This window comes from Echinops telfairi, unplaced genomic scaffold (assembly GCF_000313985.2).
Source record: "Echinops telfairi isolate 266 unplaced genomic scaffold, ASM31398v2 ScPeMD7_7425;HRSCAF=8463, whole genome shotgun sequence".
NCBI classification, from domain to species: domain Eukaryota; kingdom Metazoa; phylum Chordata; class Mammalia; order Afrosoricida; family Tenrecidae; genus Echinops; species Echinops telfairi.
In genome coordinates, this window is record NW_022111325.1 from 3,935,827 (window position 1) to 3,944,965 (window position 9,139).

Here is a 9,139-nt window from a genome sequence, read left to right on the forward strand (position 1 = left end):
GCTATTTATCTCCGTGGTGCCTCCAAATGAGGTCATCAAGCAGCAACCTGATTGACAGGCCAGACCCCACGCCTTCCTCAAGTTGACAGATTATGTAAGTGCCACACTCCCCTAGAGGGAGATTGTGATAAGTGAAGGCAGACTGACAAAGGGAGGGAGATGAGAAACAGGTGTTTCCTGGGCCGAGAAGGTCAGGAGCAGTCTGTACTTGAGAAGGGAGGGCACATGATTTGGGGGGAAATGCTCAGCTCTAGAGAAGGGCTTTTGGTCCCTGAAAGCAGTGGCCATTTTGAAAAACTGAGGAAAGACACTGAGTCAATAGCAACCTGGAATTCCTGACTCCCTCTATGGGCCTTGCTTACTCTTTCCATCATTTCCTCTTGACCTCTCCGGCTGGTTTTCTTTCCTGCAAAGTGGGGATAGGAATCCCTGCCTGTTAGGTTGGGTTGGAGGTGGCTCGAGATGTTGGATGAGCAGTGCTTTGGGAACTGTAAGATGCTCCCTGGCTGGTTGTCACCCAGAGAAACCTAAAGCAGGGGCATTAGACTTCAGAGAGCAGCAACTGAGTCTGAAGGTGGAAGCCACGCTTCCACGTCAAGGGCTGTGTGACCTAACCAGTCTGTACCTCTGATTTCTCATGAGCCAGTGGGGATACGAACAGGAGAGACCTCACTAAAGCTGTTTTAAGGATTAAACAAGATAACCTATAGCTCGGCACCTCTTGTTAATCCTCAACCAGTAAGACGATAGAAAGAAAATGCAGCATGTTCTCTCTGACAGATCATTTCCTAACAACAGAAGTCATTATACATATGGTTTTAAATTTCACATAGTGCATATGATTTTTAAAGATACAGATGGTTTTAAAATTTGAGCAATTGTTCAAAGGAACACATATCTTTTTATAGTAATAATAGCAACCAAACCAACCCAAAGAACCGCCATGGAGGCGATACAGACTCCTGACGACCCTGCAGGCCAGGGCGGAGCTGTCCCCGCAGCTTCCAAGACTGTCACTGTCTATGCCGTCTTTCTTGCGCTGAGCATCCGGTGGTTTTAGGGTCTCTAACTCTGTGGTCATCAGCCCGATGCAACCACAGGATCGATAAAGCTATGAAGTTTCAGCCATATCAAGATTTTATGTATCATCTGGCAACATGGGATCAAAGATGGATCCCAATTTCAGAAATGTTAAATATGAAAAAAATGGGTCCCTATGAGTTTTTCTTAAGCATAATGACTCCGCTGTCCTGAATCGGATGCAGCCTGTAAGCTGGACGGTTGACTCCTTCTGCATCACGCCTTTGACTCTCCTCTGTGTCTTAGTTCAAGATTTAAAGCGATAGGAAAATCAACGCTCAACTATATTTGGAAAGTACTTCCTCCTTCTTAGGAAGAGATTGTATCTTCTTCCTGATAAAACAGTTGACTGGTGTTTAGGGACGGACGCAGCTATCTGAAAATGAGTCCCTGTCCATTTAAACTAGGTTTCTCAGAGTGCTGCTGTGCTGGGGGCAGTTTGTGCTGGCTTGGGAGAGCTAGTTTTGGGCATCCCTGCCCAACTCTAGCATGTATGTCAACATAGCTCAAAGTGGCCACGGTAGGAGGATGAGGGTGAGTCAATAAGTATTGCTACTCATGCACCAGTTTGTATTTACACAGGTTGATTCCTACAAAAGCGTGTTTAAACGGGTCTTGTGGATCTGTGATAAATGGAAGACATGTTATCTCAATAATAGATGAGTTTTAGCTTTGTTAGGGTGCCTTCAGGGAGGAGGCCTTGTCAAAACAGTGGCTTCTGAGAAAATAGATCGGGTCAGTTAAACTCAAGGTAGATGGGTTATGTTAGGACAATGGTTCTCAACCTGTGCGTCGCGACCCATTTGGGGTCGAATGACCCTTTCACAGGGGTTGCTTAAGACCATCAGAAAACACATCTTCCTGATGGTCTTAGGAACTGAGACACCGCTCCTCTATCCGTCTCCAGGTGTGTCTGCCCACATGCAGAAACACCCACCTATGAGTACCTGGCATGAAGCCTGTTACCCATGTTATACCATGCTTCAAGACAAAGTTTCATCTATTTGTAATTCGAAATAAATATTTCACAATATATAATTACATATTGTTTTTGTGATTAATCACTTTGCTCTAATGATGTTCAGTTTTTAGCAATGAAAATACATCCTGAATATCAGATATTTACATTATGATTCATAACAGTAGCAAAATTACAGTTATGAAGTAGCAACGAAAATTTGTGGTTGGGGGTTCACCACCATATGAGGAACTGTATGAAAGTGTTGCGGCATTAAGAAGGTTGAGAACCACTGTGTTAGAAGGTTACAGGAACTATTTTAGTGTATGGGTGGGGGGAGGGACTTCAAAAGGATACTTTTGAAAGATCTTACATCAAAGGACACAAGTTGATCGTGAGGGCTTGTTATGAAGTTTTAAAAACCAGGTTTTAAGGAAAAGGCCAGGAAAGTTGTGTCAAGGATTTTTTTTCCCCCAATACAATTTACAAACTAAATGGACTGAGGTCTCCAAACCTCAAGTCTGTGGGAGCAGGCCAAGGCCAAGGCCAAGCAATGAGAGGAAGGAAGAAAGCCACACATGAGGTGCTTGCTGCTTCCCCCTGGCTGCCAGGTGTACATCTCTGCCAGGAGCTGACCACCAGCTGGGCCAGCCTCTGTGTCCTCCTCTGCCACAGGACGCCACTGTTGCTGCTGCTGGGAGTGGACCTGACATGGAGACCCACCAATCCTGAGATCTTCCCGCTTCAACTGGCCATCCCCACCCCACAGGTTCTTGTTGCAGCCACTGCAACCAGATGCACTCTTGGAAGGGACAGCAGTCATTTCTGAGCTCTGCCACCCTATGTGGCCCAGTTGTTGCTAGGTGTGCAATTGGGGAGAGTTCCCACTCCTGAACCCTCCCCCCACCCTGGGCCCCCATTGTGGCTGGGGTGTTTCCAACACGGAGTGCCCCCATTCATGAACCTTCCCGACCCCGTGGGCAATGACTGCTATTGCGATGTCCTCATGATGCTGAGAGTGTCAACTCTTATGTCCTCCGCCTACCACAGGCCAGCTCTGTCTCTGCCACTACTCTGAGTGATACCAGTGCCCACACGCTTCAAAGGCCCTTTGGCCTCGCTCCTGGGCAGTTCGGCCCCATACCCTCCTCATGCCGTGACTCTTACGCCTAAATCAGCTGTAAAACTCTTAGACTGAGGGAAGATCCCAACCAAACTATGTGTTGTTTGGTTGGTTGCTTTATGCCTCCCTTCTTTTCTCCCCTTTTCTCTTTTAATATCATTTTATTATGTTGATTAATTTGATCACCATTTCTAAAATCGATTTCATTGTTATTTTTTAATAAATGTTTAGTACTTTCTCTTTGGGGCTCATGTTCTTTTTTCTTACATTGCCCCTACGTCTCTCTCTGATCACTCCTTGGCTTCTGCTTTGCTTTGTGGTTCCCATGGAGCTGCTCCTGAATACCTTGACAGAGTCAAATATGGCCATGCAAGTCAGCCTTCTTTCCACCCATCACAGGGGATCTCTGGCCACAGAGACAGCAGAAAACAGCTGTGTGCATGAACAACAAACAAACAAAACCCAAGGAAAGCAGACACAAACAAGTGAACAATATCTAAATCCAAAGCAGTTTTCTGAAGAAGAATAGATTCAGCAATTGTCAGCAAAATGATGTTCGGATACTTGCAACAGCTGTAGAAAGAGATTGAGGGAGTTAAGAAAAAAATAGGCAAACAAAAAACCTTTATAACAACAACAACAAAATAGAAACAGAAAATTAACACTGAGATAACAGAATTAGACATCAGTTTAAAAGACCAGAGAAATAGTAGTGAAGGAATGGAAGGCTGAACAACTGAACTTGAAGACAAATACATCCGATGAATCAACAAAAATGAATGAATCAACAAGTGACATAAATGATTTGGAAGAAAGCCTATAAGCTATTTGGGACACTATCAAGAAGAACAACCTTTGCCTTATTGGGAGTCCAAAGCAGGAAAGAAAAAAAAATTCTATAGCTAAAATAGTACAAGAACTGTTGGAGGAAGGGTTTCCTAACAGAAGAGAAAATAACTATTTTAGATGCTGAGAGAACCAAAAAATGTAAATCCCAAAAGAAAAAAGTATCACAGCATATCGAAGTCAAACCCTAGTATGAAGGTAAGAGAACCCAGAGAGTAGCTAGAGAAAAAAGAGTAGCCATTTACAAAAGAAAACCAATAAGATAAACTCAAATTTCTCGGGAGAAGCCATGCAGGCAAGAAGACAATAGAATGACATATATAAAACCCTTAAACAAAACAAAATACCTGCCCACCAGGAATCTTATACTCAGTAAAACTATATCTCAAATATGAGGGAGAAACATAGGTATTTCTAGACAAGGAAAAATTAAAATAATTTGTGAAAACAAAACCAGCATTACAAAAAACCCAAAAACCAAATAAAAAACCAAAAAACTAAAAAAAACAACTTTGGACAGAAAAACAAAAACAACAGCAGAGAATCTGGGGCTCAACATAAATGACAACTCCACCCAGAAAGCAACACACTTAAAACATTTCTCAAAACAGCACAGAAAGATAAGAACAAATAAGTGAATAAACCACACCAATAACAAAGCAAAGCAAAATGACAACAAATACACGCCTCTCAACAGTGATACTAAATATTAATGGATTAAATGCACCAGTCAAGAGTCAGAAAAGAGCAAATTGGATAAGAAAGCAAGACTCATCAATATTATGCCTACAAGAAACAAACTTTAGATGCAAAGAAAAAAAAGGACTAAAAAATTAAGGAGTGAAAAATCTATGTATCCAGCTTATGGCAACAACGACAGCAACACCAAAAGCAAGAGTGGCACTATTAATCCAATGACATAGACTTCAAGGCAAAATCCATTATGAGAGACAAAAGCCATTTCATATTGACTAAAGAAGCAAAAGAGTAAAAGGATAGAGCTGTAATAAACATGTAAGCACTCAATGAAAGTCTTGAAGAATATGTTCAACAAGCTCTTACAGAGCTGAAGAGAGAAACAGTCAACACAACAATAATAGTAAGATCTTTCAGCACATCACTCACAAGGAAGGACCAATCATTGAGCAAGAAACTCAGTAAAGATATGGAAGAACTAAGCAGCACACCAACTTCAACTCCTGGACATATACAGAACACTGCACCCAGCGACAGCACAGTACCCACCAAACATTTTCTGGTGCACATCAAACATTCTCTAGAATAGCTCATAGGTTAGGGTACAAAGCAAGTCTTAATAAATTTAAAAATAGTAAGATTGTACACTTTTTTTTCTCAGACCACATTGCTGTAAAATTAGAGATGACAATAGAAAAAGCAAGGGCAAAAAATTCAGTTGCATGGAAGCTGAATAGCACATTTGCTTAAAAACTATTGAATAATTGATGAAATAAGGAATAAAAATGTAATATTCCCTGGAAAAAATGAGAATGAAAACACAACATACCAGAACTTTTGGGACATAGCAAAAGCATATTCAGAAGGAATTCTGTAGCAATAAACACACACAAAAAAGAGCAGAACCTCAAATCAAAACCTTAACCCAGAACTTCAACAACTGAACACAAGATAAGAATCATATAATCATATCAATTGTACCAGAGAGTGCATTTGACAATATCCAGCAACCGTTGCTGATAAAAAGTTGGCAAAATATGGATAAAAGGGAAAATGTTCAACACAATAAAGACTATATATGAAAAACCAATGGCTAACATTTCACTCAAGTGGGAAAAATGAAAAACTTTTCTGTTGCAAATGGAACAAGGACACTCCTTATCCTCATTTATTTTAACATTGAAAAAGAAATGGAAAGGAAATCAAAAGAATTCAAGTGGGCAAAGAAGACATGAAACCTTAACTATTTGCAAGTGATATGGTTTTATATGTAGAAAACCCCAAAGACTCGACAAAAGAAGTATGGGAAACAATCTAAAGATTTGACAAATGCAGGGAACAAGATCAACACACAAAAAATCAATCATATTCCTGTGTACTAGTGAAGTGATCTCTGAAAAAAAAATCCGGAAAACAATGCCATTTACAATCACCTCATAAAAGGTGACAGACTTAGGAATAAACCTACGAAACAAAAGATTTGTACCAAAAAAACTATAGAACACTACTGCGAGACCAAAAAGACCTAAATAAATGGAAGAACATTCCATGTTCACGGATAAGAAGGCTGAATATTGTGAAAATGACAATGCTCCTCAAAACAATCTATAAATACAACACAATTCCAATCTAGATCTCAATGACATTCTTTAAAGAAATGGAATTACTAGGGAAGAGACCTAGTATAAGCAAAGCATTTCTGAAGAAGAAGAACGAAATAGGAGGCTTCGTACTTCCCAATGTCACAACCCCAGAAGCCAAAACACCCTGCTACTGGTACCATGACAGGGACATAGATCCCTGGACCAGAATATAGAACCCAGAAAAAACGGATCCATCTACAGACAATTGGTCTTTGACAAAGAGAGAGAGAAAAAAGATTAAGTGGGAAAGATGTAGTTTCTTCAACAAACGATGCTGGCAAAACTGGATTTCCATCTGTAGAAAACTGAGACAGGTCTCATACCATACCTCACCCTATATTAAGAAACACACTCAAGATGGATTAAAGACCTAGATGTTAATTTTAGCACTATAAAGATCATCTTAGCACCATAAAGGTCATCAACGAGGGGCGAATGTAATGTCCCTCCTGCAGGCATACACATACTATTCAATGTAGCAAAAGAAGCACCTACGATCGATGACGGACTAGCTGACTGGGACCTATTTAGAATTCAACACTGATGTTGAAGATTAATCAGAAGATTGCCTCTAAAGAGTAAAAAGAGAATCCATGAACTGGGACACACATTTTGACAATGACACAATAGACAAGGGACTAATCTTTAAAACATATGGAAAACTGTAATCCTTCAATAAGAAAAAGATGAATAACCCAATTAAAAATGGGCAGAAGACATGAACAGACAATTGACCAATGATGACATCCAAATGCCTAACAAGCTTATGAAAAAATGTTCATGATCATTAGCCATCCAGTAGATGCAAATGAAAACAACGATGAGATAGCACCTTACACCAATAAAGACAGCCACATTAAAAACCAAACCAAACAACAACAACAACAACAACAACAACAATAAAACCCAGGAAATAACATATGCTGGAGAGGATGCAGAGAGATTGTAAGACTCACACACTACTGGTGGGACTGTAAATATTGTGGGAATGTAATAGAATTTACAATGTAATAGAAATTCCATAGGATCCAGCAATACCTCTGTTGGGTATACGAGTATACACTAAAGAAGTGAAAAAGCGCAGTGTAAACAGACATCCACACGACCACGTTCATCACATCACTGTTCACAAGATAAAAAAGATGGAACCAACTCAAATGCCTATCAGTGGACAAATAGATACATTTTTATATCCTCATGCAATGGAAGACAATGCATTGATAAAAAGCCATGCAGCACCTCATGGCATGGATGGTCATCATGCTGAGTGAAATTAGTCAATCGCAAAAGGACAAATACTGTATGAGATCATTGTTATATGGAGAAGAAAAACCAAGACAGAAGGGGTCTTGTAATCCATAAGAGGGAGGAGAGCAACCAAAGGAGGGAGGAAGAGTAAACTAGGGGGGTGGGGTGGGGGTGGGTGGGGGGGGAGGAGTGACAAGCAAGTGAAACTGTTGAATGTAAAATTGATAGTCAGAAATACCATCTAATTTACAATTTAAAAATTATTTTAAATGGCCAGGAAACTTGTGCCAATAAATCCCCCCCACCCCCCACCCCTACCCCATCACTACAATGCACCTACTCATTCTTTGTGAGGAGCAAGGGCTGTTCTATGAGAATTTCATTGGGAAATCTGACCCCATCCACCCCTTCAGACTTTCTGTTTTTGACGTGGTACCAGTGGCGAAGCCTAAAATCTTCAGAGAAGACTTGCTCTTGTTAGGTGCTGTGGATTTGGCTCTGACGTCTAGGGGTCCGATGTGCAATAGAATGAAACCTGTCCCAGCCCTGCCCAAGCCCTGCCGCCCATTGCTCTGTTGCAGGCCATTGCTGTAGCCTCTGGGTCAGTCCATCTCATTGAGAAGCTTCTTCTTCCCCCTGTCTCTTTATTAAGCATCGCTGTCCTTCTTCAGGAACTGGATGTTCTTAATAACATATCCAAAGTTTTGAGGCAAAGTCTCGCCTTCCTTGCTTCTAAGGAGCTTTTTGAGTGTACTTCTTCGAAGACACATTGTTTGTTTTGGTAAGTCTATACTACTTTCAATATTCTTTGCCAACACCATAATTCAAATATGTCTATTTGTTCTAGCTTTAGCATTTATATGAGGTGATGGAAAATGCCTCAAAGTGACATCTTTGTTCTTTAACATTTTGAAAAAGTTATTGCAGCAGACTTGCCCAACGCAATATGTCATTTTATTTCTTGAGACTACTTTCAGAAGTGCATAGAATTATTTTTTTATAAACAGTTTTAATGTGACATAATACAAATATACAATTCAATAGTTCAATCATATCAAGAAGAGTTGATCATCATCACCATAATCAATTTTAGAACTTTTTCTTTTTTTGTGTACTCCTTATTAGCTCCGAATTTCCTCTCAACTTTCCCTACCTCCCCCTCTCACTGCCATCGAGCCAATGCTGACTCACAGAAACCCACTGTGCGTTTCCAAAACAGGAGTAGAAAGCCATCTTTCTTCCAAGGAGCTGCTGGTGGTTTTGAACTGCTGACCATGTGGATTGCAGCCCAATGTATAACTACTATAACACCAGGGCTCCCCAAGGAACAATTAAACCTCTTACTCTCACTATAGTTTCACCAATCTTGGATTTAATATACGAAAAAGTAAAGCAAAAATATAAAGAGTCAAGACAGCAAACAAAACTAACAAAAGAAAATTGTGTTTGTCTGGGCTGACTAGAGAAACAAATTAAAAAAAATCATTTTATTAGGGGCTCATACAACTCTTATCACAATCCATGCATACATCAGTTGTGTAAAGC